The sequence below is a fragment of the Rutilus rutilus genome (assembly GCF_951802725.1).
Source record: "Rutilus rutilus genome assembly, chromosome: 10".
Lineage (NCBI taxonomy): Eukaryota > Metazoa > Chordata > Actinopteri > Cypriniformes > Leuciscidae > Rutilus > Rutilus rutilus.
Window position 1 is genome coordinate 36,460,742 of NC_140215.1, and position 20,923 is coordinate 36,481,664.

General features: G+C 39.6%; 1 long non-coding RNA gene across 1 annotated transcript; it reads left to right on the top strand.

Moving 5' to 3' along the window:
• Window positions 1-5,302: 5,302 nt before the first annotated feature.
• On the top strand, window positions 5,303-9,573 carry LOC311298447. The gene is made up of 5 exons (XR_014628958.1): window positions 5,303-5,548; window positions 6,667-6,909; window positions 7,684-7,731; window positions 8,337-8,433; window positions 9,203-9,573. It is a non-coding gene; the product is annotated as an uncharacterized lncRNA (long non-coding RNA).
• The last annotated feature ends 11,350 nt before the right edge of the window (window positions 9,574-20,923 follow it).

The window sequence follows — 20,923 nt, forward strand, 5'->3', positions numbered from 1 at the left end:
ACACACACTAGGCTGTCAGTGACATTAATCTCTACGACCACTGCCAAAGCTATAAGCATCAAAGAAGCCTCAGATGAAACAAAGGCCTACCAAGGCCACTCAGGCTTGAAACCAACAATTTCCAGTGGAAAGGGTTCCTTTAAGGAACATGGCCAGGGGGTCCATGAGGAGCCCCATCCAGTCACTTTCTAAGGGGGACATAAATCAACCCCAAATGCCACCAGGGAGGCTGACCTGGTCTACATTACTGACCTAGTCTTGCCTGCAACCCATCTGTTTCCTAAACAGAGTCTCTAACATTATTTGCCTGTAACTTGTACAGGCATCCGATGGGGAGGACTGCAGATAGTGGCAGTGATCGCTCACAGACCGGATCATAGAGACGGGCATCCTGGAGAGCAGAACTCAGCATAGAGCTTTCTAACCCTTGCAAACGAGGGGAGCACAGTGGAGGCTGGGCACTCTAAAGGGACCCTAGTGAGGGGAGTACCTCCGAATCTAAGGGCTGATCTAACAGGGAGGCCTCGCAAGAGTCCTTCGACCTTCTGATCAGACTTAGGGCACTAAGTACGTGATACTCAATGCTTTTGCAATGCTAAGCACCCAACTCGTTGTGGAGCCGCCTGCAAGGAGGCCTGTTAAGGCCTAACTACTTGATAGCGAGACTACTAGCAGAGCTCATAAGCAAGATGCTCTCGCAGAATCTGTGGGCCTGGGTTTACTTATTTCACATTACATTTACATTTAATCATTTAACAGATGCTTTTATCCAAACTGACTTACAAATTAGGAGAGCAATAGAAGCAGTTAAACTAACAATAGGACAACAGTATGTAAGTGCTGTGTCCCTTCCCAGTGCTTAGGCTCTAAGGGAGTGTACTCAAAACCGCCCCAAATGGGAGAGAGTACTTACATGCCCACGAGGGCCGACACACGAATATCATCTGTCTGAAGTTCAGAGCTATTGTCTCATTTCAAACGACTCTCTAAAGTGATGGGAGCCCTGCTATTCTAATACAAGATGGCTATCAAGGTGCCCCGACGAGGGCCAACGCTTGGTGTTGTAGTCTGTCTGGAGCTTGTACAGAGCGGTGGCCTCAGGAGAATAACTCCCCATTGTGAGGAAGCCATCTCACGCTACACTGAGTTTATCTGTTTGATGCTCGGATGAACGGCGGCCTCACTAGAGAATTCTCCATGAGATGAAGCCAGCCTGTTCAGTGAGCACAGACTGGCACTACCCACTGCATAAACCTGACGACTCTAACAAAAGAGGAGGCCTATGGAAAGGGTATGCTTAGCCTACCTATATAAGGTAACTTCAGGGCCCTAATAAAATACTTCTATAAGAAACCCTAACCAACACACCACTTAATAGTTTCTAAACCTTTCTTGTTCAACCTTTCTAACTCTCGTAAAGGGAGGAAACCTACAAAGGCCTAAACATTATCCTCAGAATGTTCAGTGTATATATTGCCCTTAGTTCTGTCAGTTCTTGGTCTAATGTCGTCTGTTTCTAGTATTTCCTTGTTTTTTTCTTAATTTTATTAAAGTGTTTATTATGCTGCAGTTGGATCCACTACGCTTACCTAATCATCATCTTCATCATGAAGGCCGATTCACACCGCACCGACAGGGTAACACACCGATCCGACAAAACTCGATGAAGTGTCGGTCTGCCTCTGTCGTTGCGGTGTGAATTGGCCTTTACGTTACACACATATAAAGTCAAGCTTGTCCAAATATTTTACTGCTATAAATAAACTTGCCTGTTTCAAATTTAGGTTCTCAATGTTTTACAAAGGTCAAAAATATGAAATCTATTCAAAGTTTAATAAATTCGTCCTGGCTTAAACTAAATGACTAATAATAGGGTATCAGGTTAATAGGTAATATCAGTTTACATTTCAAAACTTTTTGCCATTAATTATAATAATCCAGTGAGATTTTTGCATGCACAAGGAGTGACAACAGCCGGTGTGATCTGATCTCAGCATCATCGAGTCTGTCTGTGATTACATGAAGAAACAGATAAAACTGAGACTAAATCCAGAAGAAACTGTGAATACTAAAATACCCACATGCCTAAGACTTTTGCACAGTACTGTATATTCAATTATTATGGGACTTCCTTCAATGCTTTCAGAATCTTTACTTTTTAAAATAGATTTGTTTCTGTATCTGTCAAATATATTTTTATATTAACATATTTTAATGACAGTATATTGAACAAAAATTAATTATTTCATTTATCAAAATAAACTGAAAATGGTGCGACTTTGCTGAAGTGATTGTTTTGAACAAGTATTAATTTAGACATTAGGCAATTATTATTTTATCAATTAATATTATTATTTTAGATAAAGTATTTGTATCAATACTGTGTGTCTTTGTCAGGACTCGGGTTTGATCTTCCTCTGTTTTCTGTTTCTGTCTTTTCCATCTTTTCCACATATTTACGCACAGCTGTTTGTGTTTCGCAATCAGTGCATCTGCTCGTTTGCGCTCAACTGTCTCCCCTTATTGCTTGATTTCGCAGCTACATTTATGCTTCCTTTCACTTTGCTCCCTCTCAGTATGTTCAGTACATTTTGTTGGTCATTCACCGCTTTTTTCCTTGTTTAGAAGTTTTATTTTATTTTTATCTAACATATTTTTCTCTGCCCAGTTGTGTTGCGGTTCCCTGTTCCTCTCCAGCATTCACTGGTCTTGGACTGGTCTATCGCTGCTGATCATTAGGACTGTTACTGGTACTGGAGTTTGGATTTCCCTGGGTTACCGTTTGCCTTTCTGGACTTGATTTCTGCTGTGAACTACTGCCTGTTTCTGATTGTGAGCTGGGACGTCCCTGTTGGTTCTGTTTGCTCCTCGCCTGCTTGTCTGATACTGATTCTCGCCTCACGATTTGGATTTGATTATCCAGGACTCTGATCACTGCCAGACTATTGCTGACTAGACGCTGCTGTTTTTCTATAAAAATTTAACTTAGCCTCATCCATGAACATGATTTTTCGATTCCCGTCTGACTGATTTACATCCACGGTGGGGTTTAAAACGACAGTTCCCATCATTCCACGCTCCTTCACATCGTCATCAAGCTACGCCGTTGTTGTTGTTTGGAATGTAGCGCCCTCTCGTGGCAAACAAATATTGCATATTGTAGCTTTAAGCATTCTTCTGTTTTTGGGTCCTCCTTCCTCAGAACTACAGTCTTGTGCCCCAATGCTGGTTTTACCCCTTGTGTTTGTGGGGTTAAATACCCTTCATGGAACCTCATTAATTTATAAGGTTTTTAAACAAAACAAACCACTTATGATTTATTTTCACACAAAATCTGTTGCTCCATCAATGTTCAATACAAATATATATATATAGTGCAATCATATATGGGTTTCATAAAAGCACACGTTTCTTAGGGTGTGCCTTCAGTCCTGTCGTTGCCTAAAGTTGTGCTCAGGGAGAAGTGAGTCAACCGCAGGAATAACCCACCCAACGAGCTCTTGCCCAGGGCTGCTTCATCATTCACCAGTGACAGACACTTTACAAAACATGTGTTTTAAAGAGTTTAACAGGAAAGAGTCTGATTTTTGCTTCCTACACAAATGTAACACACGCACTGCACACCACCAGTGTGAGTCACCATGAAATCAAAATTTACAAAAAACACCTTGCATCACAAGAAGTATACTGTAACTGTCCAGAAAGGAACAGATTGTACAGAATCTCAAGTTTACTGACAACATGTTACAAATGTTTACATGGTACAATGACTGGTGTATTTATTAGGGCTGGGTATTGGCACAAATTTCACGATTCGATTCATAAACTTGCGATTCGATTCCAATCTCGATTCAGTATCGATTCATTTAGGTAAAAAAAAAATCTCTCTCACCTAATGCTGTAAACTATACAGGAAACCCTGTCAACTGGTGCATTACGATAATGTTAAAGGTTAAAATCAACAACTGAACTTGTATGCAATTAAGGCGTTTTTATTATAATGTTATAATGTGTTTTAATGATATATGCATGTCAGACAAGTAGTTGGCAATGTCACGTTGTAAAGAGAGATACACGCCTGCGCACATACGCATTCTTTAGCAGTATTACTTTGTCTTCTTGGTAAATTTCATCTTCACAAAGCCAGAAATATTCACTGTAATCCCAATTTCAGATATAAAGTCGCTTTCTACTTCCTTTCAGAAAATGTAAAATCATTTGAATACAAAGGCTTCGAAAACATCATCCTTGAATCTGTTGTAAGGAACCTTTCATTTTTCATGATGACAAAATGTTATATTGTGTTTGATGAATCAGAAAAAGAAATTATGTCTCTTGCTTATGTTTTATCATTTAATCTTTTATAATTATATATCTTGCTTCAATCATATAAAAAAAAAATCATTATTACATGTGTCACGGAGCGCCGATGAAGAAAGATGCGGAATACTGAATATAGTTTAACAAAGGGTTTACTGGTGTCTGACAAGCATGACATTCAACAATAACTGAAAAAGGATGAACAGAACAGGGAGTATAAATACACGAGGTGAATGAGGGAAACAGGCACAGGTGGAGGAAGAACGGGTAACAAGAACAAGTGCAGACAGAACGAACGTCATGTTAAATCATGTTGATGTGTTTCTCGTTATTATCATTTTGATGTGTTTACCATTATTTTCATTTGAAATGTATTTTGAATGCTTTTCTTTGATTAATCTTTATGCCTCAGTGTAGCTGATTAACTCAGGGTGAACTTTTGTACTTGCTTTCAGATGTGGGCGAAAACCTAAACGTTTCCGATAGTGGTAAACAAATGTTATCTTGGCTAAACATCTTGCAGATGGGACGTGTGGTACGGGGCGATGTACGAATGGGCCTCCACTCCATGAAAGCTATGTATATGTTTGTATCTTGAGGGTGGTTTGTATCTGCCAGAATGCGATGAATGAAAGGGAAACTTAGCCCTGTTCTGATAAGCAACCGCATAAGAGGGAGATCAACTTGTGCACAGGTCAGTCTGTACCTTGGATGAGATCTTGCTCCTCTGGAAACCTTACAAAGAGAGATCTCTCAAACAACTTACTCATCTTTAGGCAAGAACATTATACTCAGAGTGTGAAATATATTTTAATTAGAAATATTTTCTTTTTTCTTTTTAATTAGAAATGGTTTCTTTATTAAACTTTTAATCCTGACTATGGATTAATTAATTATATTTCTCAATTATTATCTGATTGTCTGATTGTCTGCTAAAATGTTACTGAATCATCTGACTGGATCTCCTCCTTGCATCAGTGTTGATTTGTGTAATACTTATAAGCACCTTACCCCCCCCCCCCCCCCCCCACACACACACATTTTTTGTGTTATGGCTATTTTTATTTTAAGTTGATCATGTGTAAAAAGAAAAAGAAAGAGAGAGAGAGAAACAACACAGTGTGTCCAACACAATATGTGTTAACTATAATCACATTGCTGCAACGTCCTCAAGAAGCAAGATCGCGCCTCTTTTTCCATCGATGGATGACTTGGATGCACACGTCAGGTATTTCGATTTTATTTTTTATTAGAAATTGTCAAATATAAATTGTCAAATGTATTTTATTATTGTTATTTTTTTAGACGGTCAAATGTGCATTTAGTTAGCGACCTCTACTGTGTACGGGTATTATCCGTAGACGCGAGAGGCAGTGTTGAACAAGGCAGCAACCGCATCTGATAGTTAACGTTAGTGCTTCACAAATGATTTTTATTTCTCCTATAGACTTTGGTAGGTTTGTCCCTCACTTTCTAGAGAAAACTCATTTTTAACGAGTTTTGTTTTTCTTTGTTTGATTTGTTGCAAATGATGATAAAACGCTGCAGCTCGTTAACGAGTTTGACACAGTGGTAACGTTACCACTGTCATTGCTATCTGTCGCCTCTCTTTCATTAAACAACAGAATGTATTGATGTTTTGTTAAATGCCCTTAAATAATAACATGATTTATCAAGGTAACGGTAAAAATTTGATTGACTTCGACAATCGAGTACGTCTCCATCTCAAAAAGGATGTGTTAATTTGACTATTTTAACACAGTTTGCGCATTTCGTGTACGTACGTAATTGATACAAATTGTGTAATAATAACACATTGGTGTGTAGAAAATTAGCAGCAATAACACATTGTTGAGTTAAAAGTAACACAAAATGTGTTGTCCTCAACACAGGTTGTGTTGTTTTCAACATCCTATTAAGAGAAGCGCTGATCCCGGGGGTGCTCAGGGTCTCGCGCACCCCCGGGATTGCCACTTCTCTTAAAAAAAAAAAAAAAATTGAGAGTGCATTGTAATACGAGACAAACAGATTCGGAAGTCGGAACCGCGTACTAGCACACTACTTTTAATATTTTTTTACCATAATATATGGCAGAAATAGTAAAAGTATATGAAGTACCAAATTCCTGAAGACTCTTCATTGAAAATGGACGACTGGCTTTCGGAGATCAAAAGATTGCTTTAGGTTATTATGCTAGCTTGATGTTTTCGTAAATAAATAGATATTGTTCATTCTAACACTGCTTGTTAACTATTCTTTTACATTATGAATGTGAATACTATATGCTTAATCAGTATATGTAACATTATATATAACAGATTGGATTTTTTGTTTGCCCTTTTGCAGCTTCAAATGGAGGACACTCCGGAAACACTAGTGGCTGTACTACTTGATGAAAAGGAGATATGCAAAAAATTGCAGCATCTCAAGAGTGCAGCAGAAATAATTGCTGCAGAGTACCAACGAAGTTTAAAATTTAATGCTGATTTTAATGAATTTATTGACACCGACCTTACTGAGAAAGTGGAAGCCTTGGACAAGTTTCAAGTTTTGTTTAAGTCGATTAAGAGAAGTGGATCACATGCATTGGTATGTAATTTCCCTTTTCAGTAACATAACTTATAATAAGTGACCTGTGTGTCATGAATACAGATTCCAGTATTGTTGTACTTTTCTTAAGCATTAAATATTAATATTGCTTTTCAATTTTGAGCATGGTAAGAAACCGTTCAAGTGGCATTTCCATTCAAACATGGTGTGGGATGATGATTACAAATGATAATGTAAAGTAGTACTTTATTTATCTACACTTTCTTTTTTCATTTGCATGGTACATAATGGTAGCAATTGAAAACTCATATTAACATGTCAATAGTAAACACACTTTACTAGTTTGGGATTGTTCAACTTTGTATATATTATATGATCATCCACCATAGAATGCTTCAGCATTTTCCTACAGTATTACACGTCAAACTTTTGTGTCGCGTACATTGTAATCCTGATTTCATATAAACACAATTAAAAAAATAAAAATAAAAAATAAATCGCCATGCCATCTGGCCCAATGACACTGTTTTTTGCAAGGAGCACTATTCAGACCAGAAACAGACAACTTTATAAATTAAACTTATCCATTGATAAAAGATTACTTTAACCTTTTTGTGCATAACATAAGAGTAGATGCAGTTTCATTTTATTTCATATCTTTATTATTGTACTTCGTCTTGTTACATTTGTTGTCCTTTTAGGATGAAAAATTGGATGTAGATGCAGCCAGTCCTAGTCATCAACATTATGTTCATGGAGGACTTGCGTATACATAATTACAAGTAATATACTTGAACATATTTTTTGTTTAAGGTTGCACCACAGAACACAAATGAAGCTGGTCCAAGTAGTCAACAGAAGGTTTGTATATATAACTGAGTGCTGAAATAACAGCACTCTTTTCAATATTTGTATCACTCTGTTTGAATTTGTTTGCCCATTCCACAGAAACTAACAGTCTGTACACTTGTACAGTACATCTGTACATTTTGCCAGTAGATGTTGACTGTCTTTATTAATGAGTGAATCATTCATCAGTTCATTCAAAACTGCTGATTCGTTCAGGAGCAATATAAGTGAGTGTCTTATGAATCACCAACTCATCTAATAAGAAAGCAAAGATCTGAGTATATATAAGGATTATGAAGCTTCAGGAATGCTTTTAGAGACATCAAGAAAGCTCCTTGTGAAGATAGGAGGCAGTGCGTTGGTGGAACAAAGTGGATTGTAAGTTTACAGTTGAGAAATTAACCAAAACAACTGTGAATGCGATAACGTATAAAGATGTTGAATACTTTGAAAACACACTGATTACTTTTAATAATTTGACCATAATTGGGGGGGAAAAAAACTTGCAAAACAAACTGCTGATCAGCAGCAGAGAAAACTGACTGAATTTGGTTCCTGTATTTTAACTGAGTTGAATTGGGTAATTCTTCCATGTTATGTCTTTATTTTGCTTATAGTTACCCTTGTAATGAAGAGAAACAGATGCTGGCAGAAAGTGTAGTAACACTGTTTCCTTCTCTGAAGATCAAGATGGGAGAAGAGAATGAAGGATTTGTAAGTTGCACTTATTAAAACACACAAAGCCCACTTTAAATGCAAATTGGAATAGTAAAAGTGTGGTATGTTAATTAGTTAACAGGTTACAAATCAATTGAAAATTTAGTGACTGTAATTGGTTTTATTTTATTTTTTTAAATTACCAATATTACAAGGTCAAGGTCAAGGTCAACTTTATTGTCAATTTCTTCACACATACCAGACATACAAAGAAATCAAAATTGCGTTTCTCACTAATCAACTCATGGTGAAATAGAAATAGAAATAAATAAAATACAATACACAAAAAACTAAATACTTAAAAACCAATACAACTTCCCGTATTCTAGAAAGATTTCTATATACAAGAATGAGCAGCAACCCAGGTTTTAAAAGTATATATGAGATGCAAATTGTAGAATGACCTATAATATAATGGTGTAGATAAATAGAGAAATAGAGTTTACTATGCATGTTACTGCAGTGAGTTCCTGTTGTAGTTAGTGCAGCTTCCGCCCCACACAGCAATACAACTGGTTATGATACTCTCAATGGTGCCTCGGTAGAATGTGCACATGATGGGCGGGGGGGCTCTCGCTCGTTTAAGCTTGCGGAGAAAGTAGAGGCGCTGCTGGGACTTCTTCACCAGTGATACAGGTTCAGTTATTGTACAGTGTTATTGTACAGTTACAATAACACCAAAAGTACATCCACTCTGCTGGTTTGCTCGTCACACATAATGGGTTCTTGCAAAAGTTACAATTGTTATCCTCCCCCTTTCATCCAGGAACATTTCTATGACCCAGTTTCCCACAGTGGATTTATTGAGATGAGACTTCGGAATCTACGGAGGAAACTTCATGATGATCAGCGTCGCTAACAGCGCAAACGTAGTCGAATCAGTGATTCCTCTGGAGTGTCTATCACTTTGGGAAGTCCAAAAGTCCTCTCGGGAGTGGACGACTGTGATCAAAAGGATGAAACCATCTCCAGAAAACCTCAATACCATCAAATCTGGCATGGAGAAAACATACAATAATCGCAGGTTATGGGTCGCAAACAAGTCCCGAACAGATTTTTGAACAATATCCTCGATTTGTAGACATGCCACACTTGGTAAGGACTTGTGTTTTGTGTGTCATGGCCCAAGCAAGCCCCACCACTTATTTTTCTTTATTCAGTTTAATTCAAATCATAATACTGCTATATATATATATATAATTTTTTTTTTTTTTTTACTGTTATTCATAACCTGGAATGGCCCACAATGCCTCTCTGAACTCGAAAAGACTCAATATTTTGTGAACATACTGAGGAAACACAGTAGTGTTGTAATTGTGTATTCTATCCTGTGTTGAAGCTTGACACTGAGTTTGGAAAAATGTTTTCTGTGAAGGCTGACCTCTTTCTTCGAAAATGGGAAGGAAATATTGTTCCAAAATTGCAAAAGATGTCCACAGTGAAAAATCCTCTGGTCATGCCAACTGATAATGAGAGTGAACGTAGGCTACTTTGCTCGTTCTGTCAAAATGTTGTTTCTCTTTCAGTGGACACCATTAGTTTTAGTAGTTCAAAGAGTTTAAAGTCAGCCATTATACCAGCCATGAAAAAATGTCATTATATTTTGTGTTTTTCTATCATACTTCAGATTCATGTTACAGAGCTCTTCAAATTCTTATTACATTGTTAAGAACAATAACACACCCTTTAAAGACAACGATGATGGGTTAGGTTAAAGACACATTGTGAAGCCAGTAGCCACCTACCTGAGCAGTACGTTGTTTGACCTTCTCCACAAACAGAAGGGACTAGGTGGGTATGAGAGTTCCTGAAAGGCATTCCAGTTGGAATGGGCAATTGAGCAGTTTTTTTTCTGGACGGCCATTTTGCGCAACATCAAGGCAGTATGCCTCACCCCTTGGTGTTTGCTCCACCAACGCGAACAGCTTATCTCGAATGAGGGGATTTCTCGGCCTGAGTCCTATTGGTTCGGCAAGTGTGGGTGAAGGTCCTCCTCCCCTGGGGACATGGATCAAAGATGAACTCCAGAAGTTAAGAGTTCTACGTCTCTTTCCCCTGACAGATTGCCTTCTGGCCGGCCCACAAGTGGTGGGTGAAGATTTGGTCAGGATTCTTCTGTCGGACCTGTATGAGAAGAATGATCGCATTCCAATGGATTCCTGGAAAGGGCCTGACCGTCCAATCGGGCGATTAACAGACTGCCGGACTGTTGGTGAGTTGGCAAGGGAAGTTTGTGAACGCAAAGGGTTCGGCTATCCCCACACATTTGGTAGGGCAGTGGAAATGGTCACTTCCATGAGCTTGGATTCTGTCCGTTGTCTGGAGTTTGGATTGTCCAAGCTGAAGTTCTTCCCACATATAAAATATTGGGATGAAAACCGGAACCGGAAGGCTCGTTGGAATTTCAAGGACTTCGTTGACCTCTATCGCCCAACTCAAATTCCATCTGCTGCGTCTCGAGCAGCAACCTACCTCGGAGATGCGCAAAGATCGAGGAGTTGGATCTGTCCTACTCACGGAACTTGGTGAAATATCGTGAGCATAGGATGCCATGGTTGGAGACATGCATAGACAGGCTACCAAAGTGTTTGCCAAAAGAGTGATTGATGACTGTGCTGGCCTTCCTCGGCTCTGTGGGGATGATCCATAATGGCGACTTTGTGTCATTTCAAAAACTTGGAGAGTTGGAGCGCCAGCTTCCAGTAGGGTTGTGGGGTAGGGATATCCAGTAGGGATATCATCGGCCATCGTGATGTCGGTGGACAGCCACCATCGTGACGCCACGCCCCCCACCCTGTCAGACCAGCCCAGACTCACGGCAGTTCGTGAAATGGTCACGCAATTTGATCTATTGATTCGTGTACACCAGTGGTTGGGAACCTATGGCTCGCGAGCCACACCTGGCTCTTTGGCAAAAACCATGTGGCTCGCAAGGTCTCTCTAGCCTGACTACGTCAGACTTCCTACTTCCACTCAATTTCATTTCGCTTCTGTAGTCAGTCTGAGATAGCAGCTTATCTTTCAGTTTTCCACCGGCCTTCAGACGGCCGGGCCAATCAACGAACAGAGGGCGGGCTGAGAGCCGTGACGTAGATGCTGATTGTACCGTGGATGCGTAGATTTACTTCACATAATCTGCAAAAGTCGTTCACAGCCATGTTCACTCCGGTATTTCTCTCGATGGTTTTGTTTTCGCATCATACATGTGTTTACAGTGGAAGTTAGATGCGGCTGAGCATGCGCATAACACAAGCCATAACCAAACGTTATGTGATTGGCTTACGGGTAACCAATGATTTAAAAAGTCAGACAAGCGCCCCCTAGTAAGAGAGAAAACACTTCTCTATTATGCCATTCCAGACTCTGTATACGAAGCAAAGTGAAGTAGCAGAGTCTGGTATTACCAGGCTAAGGTCTCTCACCCTTTACCAACAAACGATCGTTAAAAAAATTAAGACACATCAACAGAGATCGGCTCTCTGCAGAAAAAGTAGCCAATTACAATTCCCTTGTTGTACAGCCTACCGAAGTTAATGAAAAGTTTATGATAATAATAATATTCAAGTTGTACCGGCAAAAGTGCGTGTTCAGTGCTGTTCGCCCGCTGGCCGCTGGTACTTTCACTTTTGCCGCAGAGCCTCTTTATGTTCTAAATGTGTCGTATTTTTGACAATCCACGCATATTTCAGCTGACGATTCTGTTTAAAGTTATTAATAACAAAACATGAATGAATGAGAAAGAAAAGATCAGGATGTGCTTTATATTGAAAAGAAATGTTAAAAGCGCGACAAGTCGCGAAAGAGAACTGAATTCTACTGACAGGATGCTGTGCGCGCGCTCCGAGCACAACACGGACAAGCATATTAGCCTTTGTCTTCGGTTGCGCGCCTAAACGGCCGAATAAACACAGAAATATATCAAAATGCCAAGTTGAGTATTCCCGTAAACACAGTCGATGTAAGTACTGTGTGCATTCACTCTCTCTCTCTCTCACACACACACACAAAAGAGGATTTATGCTCATTCTCAACCTCACGGTGAAAGCCCTGCACAATTAATTCCATATTGCAACTTATCTATTGTTTGCTGAAAATATGTTTGTTTTTAGTTGTCTATAGACCTAATAATTACTACTGTTGAATTTTTATTGAAAAAAAAAATCACATTTTTAATAATAATATTATAAATTAACCCCACCCCACGATATCATCGTCCATCGAAATGTTTTACTGTAAACATCGTCAACTGCTGATTTAGGGGACATCGCCCAACCCTAGCTTCCAGTCACTCAGAGGCACATGAAGGAATTGCGGATCCTGTCCCAACTTTTCCTGGTGCAGTCTCCTGCAGTCTGGAGATTCCATGAATCTACAGTATACCAACAAAGCTGGTCCTGCCTCCGGTTGTGCCACCTAGACTGGCCCGTCCACGTCTTCCTGTTCAGGAGGAAAGAAGAGAAGTGGCAGACTTTGAGATTGATGAGGAACCTGAAGAGGAGTTGGTTGAAAGGATCCAACCATCCACAGTTCCTGCGAGTGCAAATGCTAGTTGGACAGACCTGGAGACAAGCTACATCAGTGTGAGCCGAGAATTAAGCCACATCCGAGCCTATGAGGAATACCTGAGACGCTGTAAGGGGAATTCTGTTGCTGTCCGAACGTTCAGTGCATTCAAGAGAAAACGCCAGCGCCTGATGTCAGACGTGTAATTCACACCCATCTTATTCAATGTTCTAAATGGTTCTAAATGGTTCCTTTTTTGGGAAATAATCTACTTCAAAGTGAAGATTTTTTTGTTGGGTTTTTGAAAGTATTTTACTTTATTTTCCCTTTTTCAAGCTATAGATCAAAGTACTAGAGAATTTTATTTTACAACGCCAGCAGATTAAGAAATGGTTCGATCATGCAAAAAAAAAAAAACACCCAAAAAAAACATAAAAAAATAAATAAAAAAACACTTGTTGAGGTAAAAGTAACACAAAATGTGTTGTCCTTAACTAGACACACAGGTGTGGTAAGATATAACACAGATTGGGCCCTATTTTAACGATCTGAAACACAAGTGTCAAAGCGCAAAGCGCAAGTAACTTTGTGGGCGGGTCTCGGCGCTGTTGCTATTTTCCCGGCGGGATAAATGACTCTTGCGCCTGGCGCAAATCTAAAAGGGGTTTGTCTGAAGTAGCTTCATTATTCATAGGTGTGGTTTGGGCATAACATGAAATAAACCAATCAGAGCGACATCTCACATTCCCTTTAAGAGCAGGCGCGCTTGTTCCATGGCGGGTTTGCTATTATAATGGCGGATTTGCCAGGCGCACGCGAGGAGCGCTTCACAGCCGAGGAGACCGACGTTCCCGTCAGGGACGTTGGGGATGGAGAAACAAATTAACAAATTAACTTCAGTTAAACAGGCGTATGATAATTTGGGTAAATGTGTAAGCTAGATGTATGCTTTTATAATAAACTGTCTATCTATCTATCTATCTATCTATCTATCTATCTATCTATCTATCTATCTTTCATAATAATGTATGATTTGCAAAAATGATAACTGCTGCTTCTGTGTAGATGAGAGAATCAAAGTGTACATGCGCGTTGTGCACACGCTACATTGATTAAGGCCAAGCATGCGCCCTTAAAATAGCATATGAATAACATGCGCAACGCGCCACTGACTTTAAACTGTTTTTTTTCGGTCAGTGGCGCAATTGTTTTCTAAACCTGTAAAATAGCATGAGGGAACGTCGGATAGCATGCGCCGGAACACGCCTCCTCTTTGCGCTGAACCGCCCCGGGGAGCGCAAGTTTTTTTTTTATTAGTTAACCGACGTGCTTCTGTGGAGGGAAAAGTCCGCTTTGCGCGGGTGCAAAATAGGAATGATACATGCGTCCGTGTACAAAGTCAATTGCGCTGGGTGCAAGATAGGGCCCATTGTGTTGTTTTTAACACATCCGTTTTAAGAGTGTAGTAGTAAAGATGAATAGATGATCAGGTCATGTGCCGCTTGAACTGAGGCGCTAGCGATCTGTCACGTGACATTTAAGAGCGCCAAAACGGTATAAAGTACTGTTTGAATTAGACAGAATTTGAAAGCTGAGACTTTTATATCAAGTAACCTGCTCTGTCTTGTCTGTTGGTGTCATATGGCGCGTACGCTCAAGTCATCTTGTAAAGATCGTATTTACAAGTTGAATGCACATGAACTCCACTACAAAGTCATATTGGAAAGCTCGGGATTTTCTTTAAGCCCCGATCTTTAGGAGTTGTGGTCGTGTCAGTGAGAAACATGGCGGAATAACACAATACTTAAAGTTATTTAGCAATGATATTGTCAGGCTTTTCTATTTACAGTGAAGCTAATTGCCTGCACAGAATATGATGGCATGTAATGTAGCCTAACGATAAAGTTTGCAGTGGCTTCATAAATTAATTAAAAACATAAAAAAGCTAAGCAAACCAAAAAAAAGACTTGAACGCACCAATAGACTGGTTGGTGTCAGTGCCTCTCTGCTCCGGGAGGTTTTTTTCACTGCTTGAAGAAATGTATGTGTGTAGTGAGAGCCTGAGAACAGCTTTAGTCGCGAGTAGGGTGACCGTCCTGTCCCGCTTTGCACGTCGCATATTGAGAAAATGTTCTGCATTTTCATCAGTCTATTGGTTTTTAATTGTCATATTAAGAAAACGTGCATGCATTCTTTTGCCTTTTTAACAAAGCATTTTATTTATTCTTTTTGTGGCGTCGGTTTTCACCTATTCGTCAGAAGTAGGCTACAAATAAGTACAAATACTGTACAGCGCTTCGTCAGAAGTACAAATACAACAGCCGTTTTTTTTAAATCCTATCCAATGGTTGAAAGGAAAGGAGTAAACATGGTCATTAGTAGGCTGTGATGGCTGTCAATCAAAATGTGGAGCGGTGATTAGGTCCATGTGTTCCCTGTCAGAAAACAAATGGATAATTACATTTTTTATTTAACAGAATTGATCAACCTGTTGCCTGCTGTGTTTTAATTCACATCCTTTCTAAAAAAAAAAAAGGAGATTTTGGTTTAATATATTCTCAATATATAAGACTGTCAATTATCTAATTTCATGTTGTTTTATATTTTATTTGTTCATTGTTTATTTTGTTGGATTTTTGTTGGACTTGGTCAGAACTGTTTCAGTGATGTTGGATTTAAATGACGTAAAATAAAGACATGTTATGTTACATCGTTATGTAATGGTGTTTTCTCTTAGGGACTAAAGAACAAATAACTTTTATCAGCTGAAAGGCATTGTTGCGTTCACTACGTCACGGGTGTTCAGCAGCAATGTAACGTAGGTTAATAGGTGGGAGGTTCACTTACCTGATTGAAGCACGGGCCAGTCAAGAGTTGAAACGTGGACCAGTAAAATCCCAAAGCAGTGTGTTAGAATCCAGTAATGTATGAGCACGAGCTATAAGCGGGAGCGAGTACTAGTTTTGGCATGTTGTCTCGTCAGGAGAGATGCGCCACCGGTAAGCTGCTGTTTCTATCCATTGAGCTGCGGTTTAAGTTTGTTTATCTGTTTGCGCTACCGCTGTGCTGCCGCTGTATATGTGCGCTGTTTGTATGCTTGATAACTGTTACTTTGGTCACGCGGATAAAACCTTGTTTGCGGTCTAATGTTTAACGTTGTCGGCTCGATAGTATCCGTGGCTATATTCCAGCAAATGTTTGAAATTGGAGCGTTTCACTGTCACACGAGTTACTTCCTGTTTGCGGTGGTGGATGGGTAATGTAGTTAATCACTTTACATTGGTAATGGATTGCTATGCTCAGCGTTGCTACTTAAAACTACACTCACTGTCTTTCACTTTAAGCCAACATACTGAGAACACTTTTGTGGTTTAGGGCTATTGGTTTAATGTGTAACATTGACATTGATGTACATTTGGTGTGTGTGAAATTGTTGCATTTCTGTGTTTAGATGCATGTGCTTTGTTTAGTCATTAAGTTTAAACACTAAGTATATTATAATATTTATAATATTAAATACTGACTATATTGAAATTTATATTTGTATATTATTCAGAATTTATGGTATATTATGTATGTGGCTATAAATATTGTTGTTTACACCATAGCTTTTCTATTTCTACAGGTTTATAACCTGCTATTTGTGGACTAATCAACTGTATGTGAAAAATTAATAAGAGTAAATAAAAAACCACAACGAGTTACAACAACGTGTCCTCTCCTGACTCCCCGTTCGGTGGGGAGATTTTTAAAGAACCGAACAGGCATAATATAACTGTTTTTATTAAGTTAGTTAGACATTATATAACAGTTTCAGGTTATGTTTTAGTGTTGGTAACATGTCCCACATTGTCCCACTCAAACTTATAATCGTCCCACATTTGGTTTGTTTGATGGTGGTCACCCTAGTCGTGAGAGCTGGCAGCCCTGAACACAGCAATATCCTGCCAAACACTCACTCACACAACAGCTAGTGTCAGGTCAGTGAGTTTAACTCCAGCTTAGACACACTTTCCCTCGTCTTCTGATGATGTGTCTGTTCAAACTGCCTCCATGTTGTAAAATGTGCTGTCTATCTCTAAAAAAATATATCATGTGGAAATCAGTAACAGAACCATTCTGTGAATCCCTCTTTTGTGTATTATACCCTCTAGAGGGGTAAATCGGGCACTGCATGATGCGCTCCTGAATCCCTCACTAAATGTCACAATTCAATCACAAGCGAAATGCAAGCTTCATGTAAGGCTTCGTAGTGATAGCAAAATTGTATGAAGAAATGTTTCAGAGAAAAACTGTATTAATTTTTTTTTTTTTCTAATGCAGAAATGTAAGTCACAAATAAGGGTAATTTAAGTCTTGTTGTAACTTTTGTTGTTGATTTTTTTTTCTTTTTTTTTTTCTGACTAGACACATATGTGTTGCTAAGTGTAAATGATGAGAAAACATTATTACTTTATGTTTTGTGTTTGTTTTTTGTTTTTTTTGAAAGATTGCAATAATGTGCCCTCCAACCCAGGGGCGACGCTAGGGCTGGGCTAAGGGGGCTTGAGCCACAAATATTTTTAGTATAACCCCGAATATTTTGTTACCTTGTCTTTCTCATAGAGCAAAACAATTAATCAGAAAAACAAATGTGAATAAGATTACCTAATCATGAAAAGTGTATATTACAGTTTTATTTATATTTTTCCCGTTGCATTAAAGATACTTACAACATGCTTTACATCAAGGGGGTAATCCAGGGGGTAATCCAGCACCCGGAAAGCGTACAGTACCTTCCCTGGGGCCTGCCATTGGTTAGCATTCCATTGACTCCCATTCATTTTGGCGTCACTTTGACAGCGAATAACTTTACATCTGAGGCGTTTAAAGACTCCATTTATCCAATGTTTATTTCTAAAGAAACACGACAATGTTTAAAAGGCTTCATTACCTTGTATCTTACGTTATGGCATCGTAGAAGCAGTTTTTGTAAAAATAGGCTAACAATTGCGTCATAACCACGCGACTCTCAGTCGCACAGTAGAGAAATTACCGTATAGACAGGAGGAGAAGCTCGCAGGCAATCGGGGGGACGCTAAACCTAAAGCTTACTGGAGAAATAAGCAAATGGCAAGAGTTTAGGAGTCAGTATGTAGCCGCAATTCATTCTAATGAAGCGCTGTGTAAGAAAGAGAAATTTGCCAATTTGAAAACGTGTTTGGCTGAGGCAGCGGCCAACGCGGTACCAGGGCTCACTCTGACCGCCAGTAATTATGATGCAGCCAACAGTGCTCACATGTCTAAACTGCTTAATTTGACTCCAGTAAAGAGATCGTCAGACATAAACACGTTGAGAAGTTTATATGAAGAATGTGACATTCAAATTCAGAGTTTGGGATCTCTAGGTGTTCCATGTGACCCCTATGGCAGTCTGTTGTGCCCTGTGTTATTGCAGAAGCCAGAGGACATTGCTTTAGCCCATACTCGTCAGTTAGACTCTGATGGTGAATGGAAAGTGCCTGAGCTTATAAAATTTTTACAAAAGGAAGTGCAAAGCCGAGAAAGAGCACTGCAACTTACTAGACCAGAAAGCTCAAAAAGGGACAAACAGTTGAGTAATAGATTTTTCACTAAATCTGAGATGACTCATGAACCAAGGCTAAAAAAATGGACAATGTCTTGTGCAGCCGCCCTGCACACTGCTAGTCATGCTTCCAAGTCTTGTGTATATTGTGAGAATCTAAATCATAAGCCTGAAAATTGCTCTAAATATTCAGTGTCTGCTCGAAAAGACAAGCTGAAAAAATTGGGAAGATGCTTTGCTTGTTTAGGGACTAAACACAGCAGAAGCAAAAAAGTTTTGCAGAGTTAAGGGATAGCAAGCAATAGAGACTCCTCAAGTCTGTTCTACTGTTATGAAAGTTCCTGGAGAACATGTGCAAAAGAAGCTTGAAGCTAAGTGTCTGCAACTTGCATTTTTTTTCTCTGAGGACACTAATGATTCGGAGCTTTCAGTGTTAATAGGAGCAGACTACTACTGGCAAGTGGTAACAGGTAGAGTTGAGAGATTAACCGAATCTCTTGTGGCCCTGGAAAGTATGTTTGGATGGACTGTACAAGGACCGATTCCCATGTTGAGTGTAACCGACACAACCTGCATGCAAATTTGTTTAGAAGAAGATAAACAGATTTCAAAACAGTTGCGTGCTTTTTGGGAAGTAGAGTCTTTGGGCATACTAAACAAGACGGCTGAGAGTCCCGAAGAAATAGAAGCCGTACAGCACTTTAACCAGACAGTTACTTTTAAGGATGGACGTTATCAGGTTGAGTTACCCTGGAAACGAAATAAACCAGAACTACCTAACAACTTCAAAGTGGCGAAGAAGAGGTTTGAGAAGCTGCAGAGAAACCTAAAAGCTGATGTAACCTTTTACACAAAATACAGAGATGTAATAGAAGACTATGTACAGCAAGGCATTTGTGAAGATGTTCTACAATGCAGAGAAAACAGATGCTGTTGAATACTATATGCCACACCATGCTGTGCTTAGACAAGACAAAACAACAACTAAAGTAAGGGTAGTGTTTGATGCATCCTCACATGAGGAGGTGTTGTCCATCACTAAACGACTGCTTGTTTGCGGGACCAAACTTGAATCCTGACTTGCTGGACGTGTTTATCAGGTTCCGATTGCACAAAATTGCATTGACGGCTGACATCACTAAGACATTTTTACAGCTCGCTCTGGCAGAAAAGGAAAAGGATGCTGGATGATTTCTGTGGCTACATGGTCCTCCAGCTGATGATAAGAAAAATGAGCTGCGCATTATGTGAATGTGTAGAGGGGTTTTCAGAGTTTCCCTAAGTCCATTCTTGTTAGCTGCAACTATTAGGCATCACATTCAACAAAAGGAGTCAGAACAGCCTAAGGCAGTGGAAGCCTTGAGAGAATCACTCTATGTAGATGATTTTATTGTGAGTTCTCGTGAGGTGGATGAAGCACACACTATATCCACAGCTGGCAGAGACATCTTACTAGATGCAGGTATGAAACTGTGTAAATGGGTGACAAATTCATCAGAACTGAGAGCAAGATGGACAGGAAATGCAATGGAGCAAAATCTAGTATCGGATAGCAGTGGAAATGTACTAAAAGTATTAGGTTTAGTATGGAGACCAGAAAGCGATGATTGTGTGTTTGAATTCAAGCAATTGTTGAGTGTTTTGGAGGGAAAATGAAACACAAAAAGAAATGTGTTGCAAACATCGTCCCGTATCTTTGACCCCAAAGGGTTCTTGACTCCCTTCACTGTTAGAGTGAAATGTCTTCTTCAGGAAATGTGGGAAAGGGGACTTAGTTGGGATGAACAGTTGCCTCCAGATTTGACGAGAATGTGTAATCAGTGGTGTAGTGAAGTGCCACAGCTTCACTTGATCGCCATTCCAAGATGGTAAAAAATTGAGATTCAACCTAACGTTCAAGCGCACACATTGCACGTGTTTTGCGACGCAAGTGAAAAGGTGTACAGCGCAGTTGCGTTCCTTCAAGGAGCAAATGAAAGTGGAGAAACTGTAACCAGTTTTGTAGCATCAAAGGCAAGAGTTGCTCCTTTGAAGAAGCTTACATTACCAGTTAATGGGAGCTCTAATCGGAGCTAGAATAGGACATAATCTGCTTCGTCCCTTGAAGATGGAGACAAATCTAATTCACATGTGGACAGATTCAGTAATTGTCTTACGCTGGATACAGAGTTCTGCACATAAATGGAAACCATTTGTAGCTAATAGAGTGGCTGAGATGCAGAATCTTTCAAACCCAGCTGATTTAGCCACTCGAGGAAAGAGTGCAGATGATCTCATACAGAGTAAACACTGGTGGTATGGCCCGGTATCTTTAGTTCCAGCTCACTCGGAAGAGCCTGAGAAAAATTGTGTTGCTGAACTGAACACTGAACTGAGGGCTAAGTTTCAGGTCACCGTGCAGTTTGGTGGTGTTACGAA